We start from the raw sequence: 23,952 nt of genomic DNA, 5'->3' as shown, positions 1-23,952 counted from the left end.
CTGTGGAATACGGCTCGATGCAAGTTGAGAAGAGATGAATTGCAACGAAGTGAAGAGATGAATTGCAACGAAGTATAGCTAACTGTAAACTGACAGATATTGTACAGTCTTCTACGCTACATGTTACAGTAACGAATTGTTAGAGTTAATAGTCATTAAAGTTATATGAAACTGAAAGTTTAGTTGTCAAGTTCTTTGCTGTGTTTTTATTTGTGTGCCAACTAATACATCTAGCCAGAAGATTCAGAAATACGTAACAATATATAGTTCGTCCATCGTGGTTCGATGATTACCACTTTGTCATTCAGGGGACTGAGGGCTTTGCACTGGGGTTTTGTGCCTCCTCATGTGGCTGGTGAGACCTATGTGAGACCGGAATGTTCGGCTGTACACTGGGCAGGTTATTCTAGCTGGAGCTAGTGTCGTGGGCCTTGCTTTTCTTGTCTGGCGTTTTTCTTCTGCCAGCGTTTATATATAGAATTTAATGTGTAAGCAACCGAGACCATTTGTTATAGAGGGCCTCAACACTGACCTGCAACGTCACAATCTGTGGGCAGTTTAGACCGAATGCTCGTTGCCACGACGCACAGACCATGGACGTGGTAACGAGCCTTTTATAACTATTGGTCTCGACTCTCGAAACATTATCTATATTGAGTCTGTAGTGTAACTTCTATTTTGATTACCATATAAATAAAACTAATGAGATTGGGGTCTATAAGCCGTCTAATAGCGTCTCTGATCTCTTATAATATATTAATTATGCAACTATGTAGGTAACTTTAGTGTGCTTAATGAGTTTTATTATACGCATTTGATTGTCAAATAATTTATCTTTATATGCAAACATAGATGGGCCTTTTGCTTAACTAAAAATACAAATCATGTTTTAGAATAATTTTGGAGATTTTAACTTAGCTTATATAATTCAGACGTTACTTCAAAAAAGAAGATGATTACGTTCAAGAAGGGAACATTTAAAAGAACTCGACTGTTCTGTGTGTGAAAAAGAAAAGCCAGAGTTACTTCTCTTCTAACCATTTTCTTTCCCCATCAAATTGTATTTTTTAAAAAGTAAACATATTGTAAACATAACACAGAATATAAGAATTGAATCCTGGCACATAAACACGTCGTGTTAACCCAAATCTCTAAAAGAAAAATAAATAAAAATCTTTGTTATCCATAATCCATAAGGAAATTCGTCTTCAAATGTGTGCATTACACCAAACAAATAATAATAAATCTAGATGTAAATATTCGAAACTATTGGCTTGCGTTTTCCACATCCACAAGGCCACTATAATATTTTGGAACCTTCTTACGTTCCAGATGGCCAGATTTTTTAAAAAGTTATTTTTAAATAGTCAATAAAGATAATCTCATTCCCTCAGGGCAATCTAATTTTCAGTTTTACTCAGACATTAGGTAGTAGCTTTTAAATGTTGCTTTAAGGGGATTCTAACCATTAAAAAAATGAAGCCTTTTTTTTGGCAAGGAGGCAGTAAATTTTGTTAGTACCGTTCGCCCGAAGACACATTTTGAAAGCTCAAGGGACGCCATCCATCAAATGGGTTGTGTTGGGATGTCAAAATAGTTCTAAAAATAGCTCTGACCTTGCTGAATATGTTCGAATTTTTCATGCATATATGAAGAATTCAAATTCTAGTGCAAGCTTATTTTTTTTAGCATTATTGTTATGGACTTTTAATTGTTTTTGTAGAGTTTTTTTTTTGTTTGTTCTGTCCGTTGACTACAAAGCCATGGGCTTGTTGGATTATTGAAGATTTTTTTAAAAAAATGGCGGGAAACCTAGAAATAGTAAAGTTTGCTGGTGTTTCCGGCGTAGCAAATCAAGGAAGAGTTGCTATGCTATACAGTGTACACTATAAAAGTGAAACGTCTGCACGTCTACACTTTTAAAACTCTTCTGTGTGGAAATTTTATATCGTCTGCTATTATGAAGTCCAGTATAGCGTCCTTGACATTGGTAAAATTATCTTGAAAATCTACCATTAAATGGAGTAAAACGTTGTTTAAAGGAAATCAGTTCAAAGAAAATTTTAAGATCTAGACAGGTTTAAAGAAATATTATTGGGGGGGGGGGGGCGCTCAGAAGTTAAATTTCAAGAATTCTTCACAGGAATTAATCAATGTACATAGTTTCTATTTCTCATCAAAAATGTCAATCCATAAAAGACAAGAATGTTGACCTTCAGTATAGTGGCAGTACGTATTTTATTATTCTAAACAGTGCTTTTTGTGACGGTACGCACCGGTACGGCGTACCGGCACCTTTTTCAATGTGGAGAAAAAAATATTGCTTTTATAGTATTTTAACGTTTATTATTAATTTATTAGTAGTTAAAATTTAGGCAATCCATCACTGAGTACCGGCACGTATTTTTTTTTCTACAAAAAAAAGGACTAATTCTGAGATATAAGATTTTGATGATATTAGCGCGAGAACATAATGAAAGAAGTAGATTTCATTTCTAATACAATACGGGCACGACATGGCCTAAATTGTGCCGATGTGCCAAAAACTCAAAACTCTAATACAATAAACATCATCTTCTGTCAGTAAGTCTTTTAATAAGGAACAAAGTAAACATAACTTTCTCCTGTCACTAAGTCTTTTAATACAGAACAAAGTAAACATAGCTTCAGAAGACGTTGGGTCACGTTCCAGTTGATTGGCTGGTATCACGTGACACGATCTGAAGAGTCGCCGGAGGGTAAAGCAAACTTTGACACCGTTCAATCAAGTACGCTTGAAAGTAACCAACAAAAAAAATGTCGGCAGACATTTTGTTTTTACTTGCGAGGCTTCGTGTTTCAGACACTGTTTCACTGTCACATTTTACTACCATTAGACAAGACTTAGGGAGACAAGACCAATGACAACCCCCCCCCCCCCCAAAGAGCGAGAGATACCGAATGAAGAATACGGCATATTGTGCATATTGGACGGCACACCTTTATCTTATCTTATAAATTACAGACGTTCCTTCAAATAAGAAGATAATTACGTCCTACGCGTATTCATGCGTGAATCTAAATGTATTCGTGCATTCTAATTAGCGACTTAAACTCTGCTAAGCCATTGGTGTTCCCGGCTGATTCAGGCAACACTTCCATGATCTAATGGCATAATGGAAGAAGGAGCACTTGTACGAATTTGTCGTAGCATATGGGATAAGAAACGTGCCTTGAATCTATGTGTCCTTTCTGAGTATTTGTAAGTTATGTTTCTGTGTTTTATGTATTGTTGCAACTTTACTTTTTAGTTTTCTGTCCTGAAGTGTTTTTAATCAAATGCGATATTCGTTTGTTCCAAATCTCACGGATCTATTTTGCATCTTTTAATTTAGTTTTTTTTTTAGGAAACCTCAGAATTAGCGCTATTCAATTTTAGCTTTGTCATCATAGGAATCCTTGGGCCTCTTTTTTGGGACCTCCAACTTTCTTTGTGGGCTGTTTAATTAATATTTTGCATCTTTTATTTATGTTTATTATTATTTTTTTTTTATTTTTTTTTTACCCAAGTGACTAAATGTCTGATTAAATATTTTGAAGTTGAAGAAATACAAGGGAGTATTTGGGACTACAATAAAACTTTATAGTTTTAAAAACATATTGAAGAAATTTTGGTTGTTTATTAGGTCTAAACTAATAGCATATTTATATACATTAACTTTGAAACTGCTTATTTTCAACTTAACTTAGCCAATATCTATTTTCAAAACGAAAGATTCCCAGAATGCTTTAGTTTAATGTACCCTTTTTTTTTCACAGTGTTATTCGAAACTACAGAACAGTCTGAACTCCCATTCATTCTCCTTTTTACTTCTGCTCTTTTTATCTCTTTGGTTTCCCCTTTTGTTTTGAGAGTTAAGGTGTCGGAGCTAAAATTGTCAGCCCATTTTAGCAGGACGATGTCATCCAATTCTTTTTTTTTTCCCACCTAATACATACACACACCCACGCAAGCTGACGTATTGTAGGTCCACTCATATATACAGCATTGCCTAATCTAACTTTGAGACAGCTCCTTCCAGACTGCTACGTCCCCCCCTCCCCCGCCCCCCTGTAGTTGTTATCACTTTTTACCTTTGGTTGTTTCACTAAGTCATCGGGCAAAAAGAAAAGATCAACACGAGGTACGATCTCTCGTCTGCTAATATTGACATTACCTGAAGTGCGCATCCACCGTATCAAAGACACCGTCGACCCGCAGACAAATACGAAACCACATTTTCTCCCCGCTTCTCTTCACCCACATATTTTTTTTTCATTCTTTTGAAGATGGATTTTTTTTTTTTTAATTTAGCTGAGTCTATTCTGAGGTTGAAAGTAAACAAGTGTCTATTCGGAGTTGAAGAAAAAAAAACTTTAAATCCATAATTCTCTTCTTTCGATATGTCTAGAGAGATTATTTATAGCTCAAAAAAAAAAAAAAAAACCCAGACAGGGAATTCAGGAGAAGCAGACGATGTTACGTATACGTTGAAAGCACCACCACTAACGTGTCATTGTTTTAGTGAGGACCCTTACACTAATCTAACCCCGTGGAGCACGCACAAAATAGAGCAGCGAGTTTCATTACAAACGAATATTCACATTTGACTAGAGTAACACCTTTAGCGAAATCACTAAATTTAGAAAGCCTTCAGGACAGAAGACTCAAAAGTAAAGTAGCAATTATACATAAAACACTGAACCATAATCTTCAAATACAAAAACAAAATTTAATAAAATACTCAGAAAGACACAAAGATAAAGGCACATTCCTCGTCCCATATGCTAGGACAATTTTGTACAAATACTCCTTCTTCCCTAGTGCTTATACGTAAAAACTCGTTAGTTCTAAAGCAATGTCTGGTTGTCAAGTAATTTAGTTAGAAATGAGTTCTTTAAAACGAAACAAATCAGCATTTTGATTCTTTTTAGTTTGCCCAGCTGTCTTCAGTCAACTTCCGGTCTGTGGCGTATGGAAAAAAAACAAAGAATGTTCGGGAAAAGGAAATGGGGGAGGGGTGAATCTTGACACAATATTGACCCAACTTTAAGATGAACTAGACATTAAATATGACACGACGACACAATAAAAAAAAAAACGTGCATTGGACAACCGAGCTAAAGGTACAAAAAAAGTTCCCCTTTCAGACCTTGTGGTCTATACTATAGGGCAGATGATGTGACTTACGGTTAACGAGGGTGTCATGTGGCCAGCATAACGACCAACCGACTTTACTTTCCCTTTCCGACTTTCCCTAACTAATGCCAGGTACCCATTAGAGCTGGGTGGACTCAGAGGCGCCCGAAGATCCCGAAATTAAAAATCCCAGTCTTCACCAGCATTCGAGCCTCAGTCCCCGATTCAGAAGCCAAGTGCTTTACCGCTCAGCCACCGCGACTCCGAGCCAAGGGTGCTGAGTTCGAATCCAGCTTGTTACATAAGTGACCAGTTGGTCACAGATATAGGTCAAGGGAAGTACTCGTTAGAAGGGCAAGATGCATTTTTGCTAGCTTTACATTGTGCACAGTGACCCAAGAGAATGTTTCCCAATCATGTTTGCCTAGACCAGGGGTCGGCAACCTTTTGAGTCGAAAGAGCCAAAAATTACAATTTACAAAATTTCAACATCTTTAAAGAGCCACAAGATTTTTTCTTCCAATATATACCGTGCTTTTTTTGTAATGTGAAAAAAAAAATAGGTGCCGGTACTCAGTGATTAGGTGCCGTTATTCAGTGATGGATTGCCTTACTTTCAACTACATATAAATTAATAATAAACCCTAAACGTTAAAATACAAGAAAAGTAATTCCCCCCCCCCCCACCACATTGAAAAAGTTGCCGGTACGCCGTACCGGTGCGTGCCGTCACAAAAAAAACCTATATATAAATATATACAGGACTTTTTTTTTGTGCGACGGTACGCATAACTCTAAATTTTCATTTGTTAGTTGGCTTCTTACTTTACTGTTAATTATATTCATGCAAGAGAACGCTTGCTCGCACGAATATGCAGATCCGACAATTGTCGGCCTTCCAAATGTCAACTATTCACCAGAATGTAGCAATCTGGAAGACTATTCCAGGCGTCGAATATCAGTGTCTAGTCTCGCGCATTTCTTTTAAAGCTGTTCACTTTTGTTGCGTTATATTCATTTCTGGACCTTCAACTCTTCCAACTCTGTCAATTTTCCACTCCACAAAGCTTTACTTTTTAAATCAATCAATAGCATGTCCAGAGATCGAGCATCAATTCCAAATGGCTCGATGTGGATTTCGGTACTAATAGCGAAGAGAAGATTTTTTTATATATATGCGACAATCGTTTTGTGTGTTTTGAATTGCTCAAATCTGTCGACTAATTCATCTTTAATTTTATTTTATAACTGTGCTGAAGTAACTCATGTCAACAGTCGCAATATTGCTTTACAAATTGAAAATGAAGTAACTGACCGCTCTGAATAATTTCTGCAAAAAGAATATTTTTTTTATCTTCAAAACGAATTCTTCTACCAAAACATAGATTGGGTATCCTTTTCCTTGTAGTTTTAGATTCAGCTCATTTAATTTCATTGTTATATCCATCAAAAAGTAAAATGCTTGCAATTATTTGTCGTTCTCTAATTCAGGGTGATTAATGTCTTTAGCATTTAGGAATGTATTTAATTAATTCAAGCACAAAGCAAAACGTTTCAACACCTTACATTGGGAAAGCCATCACACTTTATTGTAAAGAAGGAGGTCGGAATACTGAGTCTCCATTTCGTTTAAGAATTCTTTAAACTGACAAAGATAGAGTGCTTTTGACAAGTTGCTGTTAACAATCTTGATTACCAAATTCACGACCTCAACTATTTCGGGTGTCGATGATTGGACACAAAGTGTTTCTTGGTGTATTATGCAGTAAAATGTAATAATTTCATGGTTTACTTTGCTCCGAAGAATCGTAATAGCTCGTTTATTTTTTCCTGTCATACTGCTGGCTCCATCAGTTGCTATTGAAACTATTTTATTTAAATCGATCTTAATGTCTTCAAGGTATTTTTGCATGACATTTGCTACATCTTTTCCGCTAGTTTGTCACGAAAGCGGTAGCAATCCTAGAAGTTCTTCTTTTGGACCTTGGGAAATAATATTTTCGCATGGAACTAAAGAGCCGCAGCCTAACATCCAAAGAGCCGCATGTGGCTCGCGAGCCGCAGGTTGCCGACCCCTGGCCTAGACCAAGACTATTACCGATCAATTCATATGTACAACCGTTAAATTGAAGTTGTATAGACAGCCTTATAAGGTTTACGAATTCTCATTTCAACTGTAGTGTAATGTTAAGTCAAAATTTAATAAAACGTTAATGTTGAAACTACTTTTTACAACAAAACACTTTAAGAATAAGAGCCATTTCTTTTAAAAGTTTTGGTTTAAAAAAAGGTGTAAGGGGCGAGTTGTCAAACTTTTAAATAGTTTCGGGACCTCTATAATTTTTTTTTATTAATTATCACTATACAATCAAAGACGGGCAGAGATGAAGAGAGAGAGAGAGAGATAGAGAAGATAGTGATATTATTTCTAACACCCATTAATTAGTTTGAAATTCACATAAAAAGCAATAGAAACAATAATACTTTTTTTTTTTAAAGACAAAGCTTATCTAAGGGAAATAGACGCTAATTACTGCCGTTTACTGAAAAATTACAGGGTTTAGCTCCCTTTCTGTTATGTAAAACAAAATTGATTAATTAGTACTAAATGATAAACTAATTGGTTAATTTTTGGTTTGATTCTAGTATTGTCATCGACTAGGAATAATTATGCAAAAGTTCAACTTGATCCGAGAATGTGAAATGGAAGAGAAATCGTGTCAAAACGTAATAAGGGGATGAAATCCATATATAAATCCACATCTCTCGTTAAGTACCATTTATTCCCTTTATTTCGATATCGAACAAAATAATTAATCACAAATAATTAATTAACTAATAAGTAATTTTTTTTTAATTGATTCATGTCTTGTCAGGTTCAATGTAAAATTGTGCAAAGTTTTAACTTGATCCGAGAATGGGAAATAGGAGATTTGTTCAAACGTTTTTACCAGACAGACAGACAGGGTGAGTTGATAATGATATAAGCATTGTACAAATGAACGCTGTATGAAGAATTACTATTACTTGTGTATGTGTTTAGGTGAAAAAATGCTTTCGTTTGATGTACGTGTGGTTCTCGGGGAGATAGTCCAAATGATTTAACTCTTTCTCTCCGTAATTATTTACCAGATTCTGGTGGAATCAACGCTGGTATCGTCAGTTAGGAGAGAAAGGGTTAATGGACCAGGTTTAACTCTTTATCTTCGTAATTATTTTTCCACGTTCTGACAGAATTGTTCATTTTTTTTTCACAAGTGTACATTCTACCTAGTTAGGATTAAACTTCAATAACATTTTTGTTTGTAATCAGAAAACGTTACTTTTGGTCTAGAATTATAGGAGAATGCATGCACTTTTTATATAACACAAAATAAAGTTTATAAAACCAAAAAGGAATTTAATTTAATGAGGTCAAATCGACGACGATATCGTTAATTGGGAGAGAAAGAGTTAATAAGAAAACGATGGTCGAAAAAAAAGTCTCAACCAGGCCGACCCTAAGTTTTGTTTGTTTCACCCTCTGACACGTCTCGACATTCACGCCTGATCTTTGAGTCAACTGAGACATAGGTTACTAAATACCTCACGGCAAGGCGTCGTTAGCAGGAACAGAGAAGAGGGATAATTAACCAGGAAAGTCGGTGAAACAGAGAGAAGGGGTAAGTTTGAAACATAATTGTGTGTGTGTGTGTGTGTGTGGTATAGAGGAAAGTGTGTGTGTGAGCAGGGAAGAGGTAGGAGAGGAGGAAAGAGGTAGGAGAGGAGGGAAGAGGTAGGAGAGGAGGGAAGAGGTAGGAGAGGAGGGAAGAGGTAGAGGAGGGAAGAGGTAGAGGAGGGAAGAGGTAGGAGAGGAGGGAAGAGGTAGGAGAGGAGGGAAGAGGTAGGAGAGGAGGGAAGAGGTAGGAGAGGAGGAAAGAGGTAGGAGAGGAGGGAAGAGGTAGGAGAGGAGGGAAGAGGTAGGAGAGGAGGGAAGAGGTAGGAGAGGAGGGAAGAGGTAGGAGAGGAGGGAAGAGGTAGGAGAGGAGGGAAGAGGTAGGAGAGGAGGGAAGAGGAAGAGGAGGGAAGAGGTAGGAGAGGAGGGAAGAGGTAGGAGAGGAGGGAAGAGGAAGAGGAGGGAAGAGGTAGGAGAGGAGGGAAGAGGTAGGAGAGGAGGGAAGAGGTAGGAGAGGAGGGAAGAGGTATGAGAGGAGGGAAGAGGTAGGAGAGGAGGGAAGAGGTAGGAGAGGAGGGAAGAGGTAGGAGAGGAGGGAAGAGGTAGGAGAGGAGGGAAGAGGTAGGAGAGAAAGAAGAAAGGAGGTTCAAAGAAAAAAAAATCCCATTCCGCAAACCAGCAGCTCGCCCTGAAAAAAAAATCATTTTCCAAGGATATACAGCAACTATCAAATTTCTAGTAAAATCGTTAAAGCCGTTTTCAAGAATCGCCCCCCCCCCCCCCCCCCCCAGCGTTTTGAAGTTTCATCGAAGTTACGAATTAAATAGAGTATTATAAAGAAAAAAAAAGTTTTTAAATGATCAGACTGTAAGTTCGATCAACAAATGCTGGAATACAGTTTAGAACCCTCCCCCCTCTTCTTCCGCCCTTTATTCCACATCCTCACATGTACACATATAAATCAATGGACTTCAAGGTCATCAAATCCATTACGTCAGTGCCACTGTCTGTCCTTGTCACTTGCCTCGATCTCGTTCCTGGCTGTTCTCACACACTCCTTAGATCGAAACGTCGAGTAGACTCCAGCAGTCTAGAAACTGTTCATCTGAACCAATGGGGCACCTCGGTTTTAGTACTGTAAACACTCTTTTATTTCTTTGCATTAGCAACAGATCGAGCTATACAACAAAATACGAGAAACAGAAAGGAAAATCGCAGAGAGAATTCATCATTTTTTAAAAAGCTTTTATCAACTCACTCTGTCCGTCCGTCTGTCTGGTACAAATTATGAACACACTAATTCCCATTCTCAGATCAAGCTTAAAATTTGCACAATTATTCCACTTTTCTAAACAAAACATAAATCGATCAAAGCAAAAATAATTAATTAAATAATAAATAATTTTGTTTAATATCGAAATTTATTTCAGTATTGAGATACATGACTGTAAACGTGGAGTTCTTTCTCTTATACACGCTTTTTTAAAAGTGTTCTTTATATTTTGCTTGTTATTACGCGTGAAAATAAATAACTAGCGAGTTTAATTTCCAATTGCAAACAAACTGAACTTGAAAGCAAAAATAAAACATCGATAACTGCAAAATAAGTTCTGCGCATAAGTAATTGCAACAACATATATTGGAAACTTCTGGAACAATAATTCTTCATTTGAGATATTTTCTATCTATCTATCTATCTATCTATCTATCTATCTATCTATCTATCTATCTATCTATCTATCTATCTATCTATCTATCTATCTATCTATCTATCTGTCTATCTATCTATCTGTCTGTCTGTGTCTGTCCGTCCGTCCGCCCGTCCACCCATCTGTCTGTCTGTCCGTCTGTCTGTCCGTCCGTCTGTCTATCTATCTATATATCTGTCTGTTTGTATGTCTATCTATCTATCTATCTATCTATCTATCTATCTATCTATCTATCTATCTATCTATCTATCTATCTATCTATCTATCTATCTATCTATCTATCTATCTATCTATCTATTTATCTATCTATTTATCTATCTATCTATCGGTCTGTCTGTCTCTTTTTATAATAAAAATGAATTCCAAAGACTTTAGCAGAAGAACACGATGTCGTAGAGTGCTAACAATGGCAGTAAAAGAAATCAGGTCCAGAAAGCTTTACCGACGCATTTACTACATTTCTTTGATATAACTTTTTTGTTATAGAGCTTTTGATTTGATTGAAATGGAAGACTTCCAGGAAACAAGGGAAGTAATTGTTAAATAAGATCTAGGCTCACACTCTTTAATAAGTAAACAACTACCATTAGCATCATGGCGGAAAACACCCACTTTTTATCTGGAACGAGGGCACCTTTGCGCACCATAGCAACGGTAATAATATATGGGTGAAAACAATTTTACCCTAAAGAGTAATTAGGCCTACACACAACCTCCGACTAGTATCCGACACACCTTCCAAAACATTTTTTTTTCCTAAAACATTTGTCTTTGTGTGTAGTGTGTGTGTGTGGTATGTTTTGTCAGTGTACGTGGTGTGTGTGAGTGTGTGTGTGAGTGTGTGTGGCTGTTTGCTCAGACTATACTAACGGTGACCACACATAGCACGGCACTCTCCGGCTCCAGAAGTTTAAACTTTTCTACTAGAGGTACAACACTAAATCCAAGACACAATATTGACACAACCAACCACGTGACGGCCAGAGAGGACAGGGGTGGTGAGGAGGAGAGAGAGCGGGAAAGAAAAGGCCAGGGAAACATAACTCTTGGACAATTTAATTATATTTTAACAAAAATAAAAATGTTTCCAGTTTGTTTCAATTTTTTTTTTTTTAGTTTGTATTTTCCCAGTTTAAAAAAATACATTTTGATGTAACTGAGTTAGATCTAAATCTAGATCCATTTTTATGATTTAATAAAGTTTTAATATGGTTTAATTGGAATTTTTAGATCTTCACATAAAGACAAACATGCAAGTGAATTCAAGCTTTTGACTGTAACACTCACTAGATGTAAATATTTCTAAATCTACTAATTAGTTGTTGTCATCTGTTGTTGGCCTCCTTCAGTCGTAGAACCATTAGTCCCTATGTCTCTTTTCGTAGAGCCCTTTTTTATGTGGAGGTGGAGCCCTAATCCGAAGGCATTCCCGTCCACGATCAACGCAGGTTAAAGTGGCATTCGCTTTGGTGGTAGAGAAACAGGCCATTTTTGTTTGACACGCTTTTCTTCCATGGCTTTCTTTGTCAACATCTCACTTCTGACACCATGTAGAATAATTGTGTAATACATTAAAAAAGACAAGTGTTGATGTGGGAAGACATGGTACCCCGTCAAAATAGCGCGGACAAAATAGCGCCGACAAAATAGCGCGGACAAAATAGCGCCGACAAAATAGCGCAGAAAAAAATATATTTTAGTCATTGTGAAAGAAATACTTTAGATACCGTAAAATATGAATAGAGCCAATATTTTTGTTTTGTTTTAATGTTGTCTTAATTTTTCAGTCATTTTGCAGGAAACACTTTAGATATTTTAAATTACTAATAATCCGGTACTTTTATACACATCATGTATAAGTCTGCGCTATTTTGTCTTGCGCTATTTTGTCGGGAAATTTCGCGCTATTTTGTCGGCGCTATTTTGACGGGTCACCGGGAAGACATATGTATTACGTAAACACAAACGGTGTTGCGCTGACGCGCTAGTGTGCAAATCTCCATAAATACCAACATGTTACAATCTCTCCACATAGACTCTACTGATTAACACACGAAAAAGAGATAGTTACACGAGCATCATGCACCGAGAGCCCAAACGTAACAGCATTATCAGCTCCCTGTTTGAACGTATCTCTTATCAGAGAGGATCTTATTTCTATTTATAACCATACTAAACTGTACTCTAAATTTATTATTATGTTGTACGCAGGTGTGAAAAGTGTTGCCGTGAAATAACTGAAGTGTGTCAACAGATCAAGTCCAGAGAGTTTTGGAGACTTCAGAATGACAAGTGCTTTACGATGCTGGAGAGTTCAGTTTGGTATTTATACTACTTTAGAGAGACACTTGATATTTTTCTTATCTTGTAAGAGGGACATTTAAGAGATACCGTACCAACGATTAAAGCTGCATTTTAAAATTAAATTTTTCAAGAGGTTTTCACTATAAACTAAGCAATGTCAAGGACGCTGAATTTAACCTTCAATATTGCCAACTAAAAACAAACGGAAGATTTGATTCAACAGTGCACACAAATGATCAATCAACTTGAAAAAACATAAACTAAGCAATATCAAGGACACTGAATTTAGGCTTCAATATTGCCAACTAAAAACAAACGGAAGATTTGATTCAACAGTGCACACAAATGATCAATCAACTTGAAAAACAAAAAAACACCTAGTTTATCAACGCTTTCTTTAATTCTGTACGCCCGATACACCAAAAAATGTTGCTATTTATAACTTTTCTGCCATATATGAAAATCTGCCACTATATTCTGGCATACTACGATTGTGGTGGTGCTGTACACTATTACACATTGGGGAGTATGTTTCATGCTAAATATGAACTAAAGAAACCTTATTATTTGTTTTATCCTGTAAATTAACTCTTTGGGTCTGTGAGTCCGAGTCCTGTTGCATTATTAGTATTCAAATCAAGAGACGTTTTGCGCTATTAACATAATCGAGAAAGCCGTCTACATGTAATAGTCATGTACAATAGTCCATTGTTAGGGCTATAAGTTTATCCTATAAATGTGGCGGTTGAGTAATGTAGCGCTTGGATGTCAACAGATTTGAAGGAAACACACAAACCTGTAGAGTAAAGTAATGTCGTTTAGCTCTTATGATTGTCAGGGAGGGATGGAATCTTTCCGCTCTATAGACTTCCAAGAGATATTTCTTTTACGCAAATTCTCATTTAAACTTAAAGTCTAATTTGTTTTATCTGTGTCGTAGTCTATGGCTTAGATCTAAACTAGGTTTTATATTTCTGCGTTTCGTAAAAATGTTTAGTCCAACATTTTAATTATTTGCTTTAATAGGAAATGACGTCATTAAATTAATGTAGGCTATCAATACATTTTAAGATACCTTTAGTTTTAATATTTGTTTCAATTGATGGAAAATTTGTCTTTTTCCCCCCCCAAGTCTAACATTGCCTCTATTTTAAGAAGCAGTGATAGAAATTTATATGATTGAATCAGTTTGCACTCGGGCAAGAGACTTGATTACCTTAGACTTAAGAGAACACATCGTCAGGCCAACAGAGCTGTCGTGGAAGTTTGACCCAAACTGTTTCTCTGAGCTCAGGCTGACATTCCTGTCGTCTGTAATCATCCAGGAACCTGGTAGCCGGTCAGAACGCGAAGAGGGGTAGGAGGAGAGAAGGGGAGGTCAGGTTCGACCTTCACAGCCAATGAAACGTTCCGTCGCTACAGTTCAGTCATTAAACATGACTTCTGGTCTACAAATTGTGTTTGCGCCCACTGCTCACGGCACAAAACATTGACCTGACGGGCCGAAACTGTCGCCAGTTATTGTTTGCCTTGCGTTGTACAAGGGCGGTAGCCTGTCGCTGGTTTGAGGGTTGCTTTTGGTACATTCGTGCAAGAATATCATGAAAAATAAGTTCCCATATTTTTAAAATGCAAAAAAACAAACCCCATTAGGGCAGTTGTTTGAGACAAACATCTCTAAAAAAGCTAACAAGATCCTCGAAATAAAGAATCACCTTTTGTGTCAGGATTTTGTGATTTTACCATCACAAAAGAGATACAAGACACCGATAGCAAAGACAAACACACACAAACACTCTTATGTTCCCCTGGCAATCAAATCATTAAATAAGAACAATCTGGTATAAACTTTGTCACATGTAAATTATGAGTGAGTCTGGTGTGAATGTACACTTTGGTTTCTTATAGTTATAATGTTTTTTTGTTTGGTGTAATGCACATATTGTAAGACAAATTTCCTTACGGATAATAAAGATTATTATTATTATTAAAGCCATAGTTCCGAAAGTTCATGTGTAAATAAAGGTAAGAAAATAAAAGAGCTGCACTGTAGTTAGCAGTATGCAAGGGTTAACTGACAAACCTATTTTACCAGTATTTTCTCCACGTTCTAGTCATTTAACTTTTCGTACAATAATATGATTGCCTTTTAAACATCAGTTTGAGTTTCGGTCGACAAAATGACGTTTACGCTCGACTGCCTCCGAAAATCAGACCGCGATGGCTTAAAAAAAACAACAAAAAACTTTAAGAATTTTCCCCATCGATTCTATCACTTCAACTCCTAGCAGTTTGACATTATGATCATTGACTCAGAGTACAAAGTAGCAGATAAATTCCATAAATCGATTCTATCACTTCAACTCCTAGCAGTTTGACATTATGATCATTGACTCAGAGTACAAAGTAGCAGATAAATTCCATAAATCGATTCCATCACTTCAACTCCTAGCAGTTTGACATTATGATCATTGGGTCAGAGTACAAAGTAGGAGATAAATTCCATAAATCGATTCTATCACTTCAACTCCTAGCAGTTTGACATTATGATCATTGACTCAGAGTACAAAGTAGCAGATAAATTCCATAAATCGATTCCATCACTTCAACTCCTAGCAGTCTGACATTATGATAATTGAGTCAGAGTACAAAGTAGCAGATAAATTCCATAAATCGATTCTATCACTTCAACTCCTAGCAGTTTGACATTATGATCATTGGGTCAGAGTACAAAGTAGCAGATAAATTCCATAAATCGATTCTATCACTTCAACTCCTAGCAGTTTGACATTATGATCATTGACTCAGAGTACAAAGTAGCAGATAAATTCCATAAATCGATTCCATCACTTCAACTCCTAGCAGTTTGACATTATGATCATTGGGTCAGAGTACAAAGTAGGAGATAAATTCCATAAATCGATTCTATCACTTCAACTCCTAGCAGTTTGACATTATGATCATTGACTCAGAGTACAAAGTAGCAGATAAATTCCATAAATCGATTCCATCACTTCAACTCCTAGCAGTCTGACATTATGATAATTGAGTCAGAGTACAAAGTAGCAGATAAATTCCATAAATCGATTCCATCACTTCAACTCCTAGCAGTCTGACATTATGATAATTGAGTCAGAGTACAAAGTAGCAGATAAATTCCATAAATCGATTCTATCACTTCAACTCCTAGCAGTTTGACATTATGATCATTGGGTCAGAGTACAAAGTAGGAGATAAATTCCATAAATCGATTCTATCACTTCAACTCCTAGCAGTTTGACATTATGATCATTAGGTCAGAGTACAAAGTAGCAGATACATTCCATAAATCGATTCCATCACTTCAACTCCTAGCAGTTTGACATTATGATCATTGGGTCAGAGTACAAAGTAGGAGATAAATTCCATAAATCGATTCTATCACTTCAACTCCTAGCAGTTTGACATTATGATCATTGACTCAGAGTACAAAGTAGCAGATAAATTCCATAAATCGATTCCATCACTTCAACTCCTAGCAGTTTGACATTATGATAATTGAGTCAGAGTACAAAGTAGCAGATAAATTCCATAAATCGATTCTATCACTTCAACTCCTAGCAGTTTGACATTATGATCTTTGGGTCAGAGTACAAAGTAGGAGATAAATTCCATAAATCGATTCCATCACTTCAACTCCTAGCAGTTTGACATTATGATAATTAGGTCAGAGTACAAAGTAGCAGTTAAATTCCATAAATCGATTCCATCACTTCAACTCCTAGCAGTTTGACATTATGATAATTGAGTCAGAGTACAAAGTAGCAGATAAATTCCATAAATCGATTCCATCACTTCAACTCCTAGCAGTTTGACATTATGATCATTAGGTCAGAGTACAAAGTAGGAGATAAATTCCATAAATCGATTCTATCACTTCAACTCCTAGCAGTTTGACATTATGATCATTAGGTCAGAGTACAAAGTAGCAGATAAATTCCATAAATCGATTCCATCACTTTAACTCCTAGCAGTTTGACATTATGATCATTGGGTCAGAATACAAAAGAGGGGATAAATTCAATAAATATTTCCTAATAAGAAATAAGTACATAAAATAGATGAATGTTTAATATGTAGGCTACGCTAAAACCTTCTCGGCATATTCCAACAAGCGCCTAGAAGCTAACTCAACAATTCACACACGTTATCGAAACCATTAAATGTATTACTATTTAAACTAATGAAGAAAATAACTAAAAATTTTACCAGAAAAAAAAAGATGTCTAGGAAAGATTGTGAGAGAACCTATTTATCAAGATTTGTTTTACCATAGTCAGCATTCGCTATAAAACCATTCAGCTGTGATAGTCACAAACTTTACTGCACACATAAAAATGTTCAATTACTTCCATAAAAATGTTCAATTACTTCCATAAAAATGTTCAATTACTTCCATAAAAATGTTCAATTACTTCCATAAAAATGTTCAATTACTTCCATAAAAATGTTCAATTACTTCCATAAAAATTAATCCAATCCCAGCCAAACAAGTAACCAAGGAACGTGGGTCAAGACGAATTTAGTGCTTTTTAAATACGAAGACTTCTTCAAATTTCCAGTACGCTGAAGTATTCTTCGCTTTTTCATTAGTGATTCAACCATTTATAGATATATAGTAAAAATAATCAGAAAAAAAATGTAGCATAAAGCAGCAAACCCTAAAATCTATTTTAGTTAGATAAATGTGTTGACCAAGTTTTCATTCTACCAATTTTAAATTACCAAGGACCTATATATCGCCTTTATTATTTTAGCATATTTTAGCATTAAAATGGCAGCTGAGTTCATTAAGAACAAACAAACAAAAAACAAAACAAACACAGTCTTTCGCTACCTGGCGTTAAAATACAACCTAGATTCTAGCGTCTGTATTTCAATGTTCGTAATGTTTGACAGTTATAATTATTCTATTTGTAATTGTAAATATCGTTTAGCTTTTATTATTATTATTATTATTATTACTTTTAATGCGAAGTTCGCAAAACTTCAAACAAAAGCAACGAGTTAGAATCCTGGTTAGGCAAATGTCTAAATTTACTAGACTTTATAATATTCTAATGATAGGTCTTTAGATCTACACTTACAAGACGGTGAGTAATTCTTACTGAACTTTAATTTATTAAATTCTTTAAAAAAATAATTTCTACATGTGGAAATACCCTGTAATAAAGGCACATTCCTTGTCCCATATGCTAGGACAGATTTGTACAAACACTCCTTCTTCCCTAGTGCTATTAGAGCATGGAATGGGTTGCCTGAGCTAGCCAGGAAAACCAGTGACTTGGTTGAATTTAAGTCATTGGTTAATATGCATGACTAAATGCATGACGCGTAGGACGTAATCATCTTCTTTTTTGAAGTAACGTCTGTATTATATAAGATAAGAAGATAAGATTTATAGTCTGTTCAAGATAATGATTTTCTAGTCCTTTAGCCAAATTTAAATTGTTTTTTTTAATACTTTAAAAAAATTATAGCGGTCAAATTAGAGTATTCCCGGTGTGGCCAACGAGCTAGTAATTCTTTTCTCAGCGATGTACATCAACTATCAGATTTCTAGGAAAATTGTTAGAGCCGTTTTGGAGAACCGTGTCCACCCATGAATGTGCGAATTGCAAAAAGAATATAAAACAGACTTTTTAGAAAGACTTTTAGAAGGACTTAAAATATTTGACGACAGACTTAAAGACATTTTAATGAAGACTTTTAGAAAGACGAAGACAGACATTTAGAATATTTGAGACAGACTTCTAGAAAGTCTTTAAAGACTTGAAAACAGACTTTAAGAAAGACTTAATGAAAGAATTTTAGAAAGACTTGATGAAAGAATTGTAGAAAGACTTGATGAAAGAATTGTAGAAAGACTTGAAGAAAGAATTTGAGAAAGACTTGAAGACTCAAGATAAAAGCTCGATCATGATTATATCAGTCAAACATAAATCAAGACTGTATGTAGCAAAAATATCTCTGCATTTTTTCACGTTGGTTAGCCCTAAAGTCTTACCAGACAACCAAAAGTCTGATAACTGTGGTGTAAAAATCTATGATATAAATAATTACCTAATAAAAATTTGAATACGGAATTTCTAAGGAATGCAAGTCTATTGTATCGACTCGAAAAGATCTACACAGGTTGCTTTGATGACTTCATTAAGTCACAATAAAACGGCATTATAATGTGCCCATAAATTCTGAGTTGGTAGCGGCTTGAAGCTAGCGTGCTGGAGAAGGGTTCGAAATCAGTGTCACCATTATGGAGACTTTTAGACCAATTAACATTCTTTTGAAAATGGCACACAATCCTTGACCATGTCAGGCTAATAGCTACAGAAGTCTCTTAACGATTGTTTTTAATGTCCTACCTTTTTACAAGGGGTGAGAGAGAGAGAGAGAAAGAAAGAGAGAGAGAGAGAAAGAAAGAGAGAGAGAGAGAGAGTGAGAGAGAGAGAGAGAGAGAGAGTGAGAGAGAGAAAATAAGAGAAGAGAGACGAGAAAGAAAGGTATATAAGATAAGAGAAGATAATTTTATTGGTCCTTTCAAATGGAAATTTATTTTGACTACAACTGACCACCTCAACGTAACTACTGTAACAACAACAATATAGATGCAAATACGAACAACATTCGCAGACGAAACACATACACATTCACAACCAGCGCATTTATGAATTAGACTTCTATGTACTTCTCGATGACGTCAGATGAGCACAAATGGAAACAGGAAATAGGGAGATGTTGAGGGAGATGTTGAGATAAAGAGAGCGTTAATTTAACAACCGACAGGTCGTCTTCTCTTAGCATTATTATATCATGGCTCTAGTTCAATATTCATAGATCTATATTCTTTCAATGTTATATAAATCAATGGTTGTCAATGACATGTGTAAAAAACCTAGGATCAATAATTGCCTCAATCTGTTTAATTAAATGATTGATATCTATTAAGTCAACTGCTTCAGAAATCCATTTCCCGATGAAGGTCAACTGTTGTATGTTTGTGTTTCCGGCACGAGCTATTTGCACGTAGACAGCAACCTTTAAGATAAATTTTAAAACAGCATCGACCACGCTACTCCTAGAACGTCGACCGGAGCCACGATCAAAGAACTGTGAAAGAAATTAGCATGCAATTAAGTTCAATGTCAAATCTGCTCATCCGACACGATACCATTCATTGCAAGGTAGATCTATGTCGTTCTCTGGGACATTCCAGACACGCACGCAACCCGTTGTCAACAAACAATGCAGATACGTTCTAATTTTGGACACCGCGGTGCCTCTGATAGTGATTTCTTAGCGTGACGATCTGGCCAATTATCTTTTCTTTTTATTTATCTCGCGGGATTTGGTTTGACCTGACCTAATTTATCACCATTAAAGTTGACAAAGTTCTAAGTAATAAAGTTAGATATTAATTGCGAATAATTTTGTCAAATCAAGATCTAGCGGTTAATTTTTAGTCAAAATATCAATCTTTAACAACAAGCAAGAGACTGAAAAAGACATCCATTTCAGACCTTGCGATTTATGAAAAAAAAAAGGGGGGGGGGGTAAAGATGATGTAAAGCTCATCTATTTGTACAATGAAAGCACAACAACCAACCGCCTCCTTACATCCTCAACGTATGTTAGGTACCCATCAGAGTTGGGTGGACACAGAGGCGTCCCGAAGTTTAAAATACCCATCTTTACGGGGATTCAAACTCAAACCCATTGGATAGTAAATCAAGTGATGTACCACTGAGCCACCACACCCAATAGAATCAATAAATTCTAAATGCTAGTTTGTGAAGTCAAAGGGAGAGAATTGGATGGAGATGCATTGCATACTGGACACTTTTGTTTTTAAATTGCGCATCTTTCCTGTTTATAATAGGGGCCTATGCTCAGTGCCCTATGGTCCAAACTCTTGTGTGTGAATGTGGGTGGAGGGGGGTTTCTGAGAGAAGGGTTCTGTGCTGCCTTTAGGAGCTCGAGTAATTTGAGACTTAAACTAATACTATACGGCCATTTCGCGAAATCCTCATGGGTAAATAGACCGTTCTGCTGAGAGCACTATCAGGGAAAGAAGAGGCAGGCAAAAGATACGATTAAAAAAAAATTAATGGTTGGTACTATCATGGAAAAGACTAATGTCGAAAATGACAGCAAAAGAGAGATACGGTGGAAAGATCACGTGTGATGCCTCAAAGGTCAGACTAAAGATCGGAGCAGAGCAGAACCATGGAACATCCAAACAAATTTAGCGTTGATACGGTACTGGAGTACTGCATTGAAGTGCCCATTTAAAATATCAATAAATCTTCATTATTATTATTTCTAATAATTTATTTTGGTTCGTATTTACGACCTCGTTCCTGGCAAGGAAAAAATTCAAGGTGAAGTTCAACAAAACACAATGTTGCCATATTGGAAACAAAAAAAAAGCAATTGAGAAGTTCACATTTTACGATGTCACGTGGGACACTCTCGTCATTATGAACGAGACGCTAAAAAAAAAATGTCGCTGGAAGCATATTTAAAATTAAGGCGCATGAAATTAACTAAATGTTTGAGGGCCATTTCACAGGTGACTGGCAATTAAATGAACAAAAGCTTTAGACCACGTACGTTTCAGCATTGCTTGATAGGTATCAGGGTGTCTTGGAGTTTGTGGAGATAGATTTTATAACCGTATATACACAAGCGTCGGCCTACGTGGTTCGTTTTTGTTTTGTAACGGTCTAAAAAGCCTAAAAAGTACAACCACAAAACCAAGGGACAATATTTATTTTTAAATAGGTCCCAAGCTTGAGTGGATGGGCTTGTTAAAGCATGGAGTCAGACACCACATCTGTGTAAAGACACCCCCCCCCCCGGTCACACCTGAGATAAGTTAAAGCTGGGGTTCTCAACCTGTGGTTCGCGACCCACTTGGGGGGTCGATTGACGATTTGCCAGGGGTCGCCTGAGACCATCTAAAATATGGATTGTTTTTGTCTACTCTTCAATCGCTGTATGTGTGTGTGGGGGGTCGACGCAGAGTGGGGGATTGTAAAAAGGGGTCGCCGAGCTTAAAAGGTTGAGAACCGCTGAGTTAAAGGAAGTTTGGCTTGAATAGAGTGTGCCGGTGCAGCATGCTTCAACAGCTTGCCATTCATGTGAGTGCCGTAATGTTCATGGTCACGACGTTCAGCAGATCAACAACTTTTATCAACTAGCTCGCAATTTACTCTGGCAAAGAAACAGACAAGAAATTTAACATAAGCGTTCTTTTTTGTCTTTATCTTGTTATCAATTGTTTGGATTTTACTTATTCTTTCATGTCACCCCAATCTCCGGGGAATTTCGTGTCTCTTTAAGGGTTAACTCTTTCTCTCCGTAATTATTTACCACATTCTGGTATAATCAACGTTGGGTATCGTCAGTTAGGAGAGAAAGGGTTTAATCTGTAGGATTGATGGCTAGATTGGAGGAGCAGTCTCTTCGTCTCTCGTCCGTTATTCGTCTCTGACCTATTTCCGTTCTCACATTGAATGTACTGTCCGCGTCACTCATTTAAACCCAACTACTACGCGTCTTACTATTGAAACATTACAACAGGGTCTATTATCAGCTATCCAAAAATAATTTCAAAAGAGGGATTATAGTTTCATTAAGGTTGGAATGGGCTCTTGGTGTAATCTGTGGCCTTGAACGGGCAACACAAGACACAGCGCTCACAGCCTTCCAAGAGTTTTCAGCTTTAGTATTGGAGGATAGACGTATAGTAGTGTATTGTGTAACAGAGTAGAATAGGCTGGAGCAGATATAAGGAACGAATTTATGTAAAAATTGTTTTTGAAACACAAATTTGAAGGTTAATTTAATTAAATAATGAAATGAATAAACTATGTTTTGTATTTTCATGTGTCAAAGTAAAAACTATGTTTGCAAAGTGTAGTTCTTAAAATTAGATCTAGATCTAGATCCTTTCGGTCTTGTCTCACGTAAACATGGCTACATGACCTAGATCTTTTTTTTTCAGGGTCTTAAGCTTGTTTTAGGGCTACTTTACATACGCTACTGTTCCAGTTAGTATCCAAGGAACATTTACGCCAACTTTTATCAAGATTGGTCAAACGGTTTTCTATGCGGGACATACATACATATATACATACATAGCCTATGCCTTACTTTCTGCTTTATAGTTTAGACTAGCCGGATATTAACAGAACAGAATAGGGTAGAGTAGATTAGTGCTGAATAGAGTAGAATAGAGTAGAAGAATAGAGTTTAGTTGAATAGCACTGACATTTATAGACGCTTTTGTTTAAAAAATTCTTTCCATTTTTATTCCAATGTAAATTAAAATCCAGTTTTACATTCGCTAAGTAGTCAAAGATTTTTTTTCCCCAGCGAATTGCTTCTGACAGAACTCTTTGGAAAATGATGTCATCCCATTACGACCTAGGGCGCGGAGCGGATTCACTGTATACACTAGAGATCTCTGCTTTGTAGTTCGGAAATTGCAAGGTGTCATATCTAGCTTCCAATCTTTTTTTTTTTATCCCTTTAACTATATAATGACAACCTGTCAAAACACGTATTTGTCATGTGTATGTGGTCCTACACCGAGACAAAGCAAGATAGGACACTGAGAGAGACGGATTAAACCTGTAATTAACTCGGAGAAAGAAGGGGGGAAAAATTAAAAAAAAAATTTTTTTTTAAGTGTTTCAAATTTTACTTTAATATCTATTCTCTTCTTTGCATTCTATAGTATTTAGCCACCGAAAGCTTCTAGTGTAACAAAATTACAAAGGACTCTATTGTGCTGGGGACGGACGATAATATTTGTAGATAAATCTTCTTGAAACGAGATCTTTTGAAGAAAGGAAGGGGGTAGATCTGTACGCTTCGTGTTTAGGGGCCAGTGGGTCTAACAGAGTGAGATGGTTACCTTTGCTTTCAAAAAATATTTTAGCTACCTATAGGCCTAAGTTAAGGCAATGGTTTTAACCAAATTTAAGTCTAGGAAATGTTTAACTACATCTAAACTTTGGAAATATTTAAACTAGAGTAATCACAGAGTAATATTCCATTTAAGTCCAAGTGTAGGAAAT

At 36.3% G+C, this 23,952-nt stretch overlaps 1 protein-coding gene across 2 annotated transcripts in view; it reads right to left on the bottom strand.

Moving 5' to 3' along the window:
• LOC106061454 (protein inturned-like) overlaps positions 1-23,952 on the bottom strand; it is an 85,985-nt gene that overhangs the window by 17,750 nt on the left and 44,283 nt on the right. The window lies entirely within an intron of this gene.

The sequence above is a fragment of the Biomphalaria glabrata genome, chromosome 8 (assembly GCF_947242115.1).
Source record: "Biomphalaria glabrata chromosome 8, xgBioGlab47.1, whole genome shotgun sequence".
NCBI classification, from domain to species: domain Eukaryota; kingdom Metazoa; phylum Mollusca; class Gastropoda; family Planorbidae; genus Biomphalaria; species Biomphalaria glabrata.
This window is presented reverse-complemented; position numbering and strand designations above follow the sequence as displayed.